Raw genomic sequence first — 1673 nt, forward strand, 5'->3', positions numbered from 1 at the left:
CAGCAAAGGGGATAGAAAAGGTTTAGTTAGAAAGGGAAGGGAGCCAGGAAAACATGATGTCATGGGAACCAAGGAATTAGAGGATATCAATAAGGAGGAGGTGAGTAACTGTCAGATGCTCCAAAGAAATCAAGAAGAATGAGGACTGAAAAGAAAGGCATTGGATTTAGATATTGAGGTAATTCTTGACCTTTGAAAGACTAGTTTTGTGGGGACAGAATACAAATTGAAATAGCCATTCCTGCAAAGAAAACTTTGAAAACCAGAGTTTTGTTCTTCTAAGTACTTAAATCTGCATTGTTTTTCACCAAATGAAAATGACTAATAAATGGTCTTGGTTAAAGCATTTCCCAAACTGTTGTATGTGTTCTAAAATGACAAATCTGACACTTAGAGGATGAAAAAAAGTGCATAGTATCTGGAACTAATGACATTATGTTGCTCAGCAGGGAGTTTTTGTTATCCTCTACACAGTACCATTTTCACATTGCAAGAAGTATTGTTTTGAGAATTATTATTCCTATAAAATTGGTTTATGTATTTAGGGAGAAAAAAAGATAGTATTTGGGGAATATGCTGAAAATGTCTCCTGTCTTCCTAAAGACTGTTTTCCCTGTGCCAGGATTGGCCCACACAGCCATGCATAGATAGAATCTCTCTGTTACTCTGATTAAAATTAAAAAAAAAAAAGGTGAACAATGGAAGGGGACAAATGGGATTATTGACTTTACTTCCTGCAATGAAAGCTGTCTATCTGTAAATCACTTTCAATAAAAATAAGGTACTCAAACAATGTGGTGGTTAGAATTGGCATAATTCAGAGGAATTACTTTTTTAATAGTATTTTATTTTCCCCAATTACATGTTAAAACAATTTTTAATATTTTTTTAAAGTTTTGAGTTCCAAACTCTATCTTCTCTCCCTCTCCTCTCCCTTCCCTGAGATAGTATGCAATGTGCTGTTCCCTTAATATAGGAATCCTCCATGATTCTCTTATTAGTTCTTGTCTCATGTGCATAAACAAGTGCAATCATGTAAAACATTTCCATATTAGTCATTTCATACAATATCCATTGTATGCTATATAGAAATAGAACCAGAACAAGGTATAGATAAATATTATTGTCTCAAAAATGATTTGGAGAATCAGTTCTTTCATTTATTCTGTAGGGTGGCCATTGAATGTTTCTGAGTAGTGATATGATACATCTATACCACTGCATCATGAAGACCCATTTGGGTAGGATGAACTTCAAAGAAGGGGTAGCACAGCACAGTGGATCATAGGATTAGCACTGATGTCAGAAAAACCTGATTTTAAGTCCAACTTTTAATACATACTAGCTTGTGACCATGGTCAAGTCAAAAATCTGTTTCATTGGCTTAATTATAGATAAATTGGATGGTCAAATGACTTGCCCAAGGTCACACAGGTAGTCTTTATCATAGTTAAGATATGAACTCAGGTCCAGTGCTCTTTCCACTGTACCACATTGCCTTCCCTCACATATGGGGTGTTAGGGATACAAAGACTTCCCCTTAAGAAGTTTATAGTCTGGCTATGAGAGATAAAATGTGGGTAAGACAGAGAGATGGGAGAAGGAAGGGAGGGAGGGAGGGATGAAGAAGGAAGGAAGGAAGGAAGGAAGGAAGGAAGGAAGGAAGGAAGGAA

Source organism: Vombatus ursinus, unplaced genomic scaffold (assembly GCF_900497805.2).
Source record: "Vombatus ursinus unplaced genomic scaffold, bare-nosed wombat genome assembly UNPS02014779.1, whole genome shotgun sequence".
In the NCBI taxonomy this organism is placed as follows: Eukaryota; Metazoa; Chordata; class Mammalia; order Diprotodontia; family Vombatidae; genus Vombatus; species Vombatus ursinus.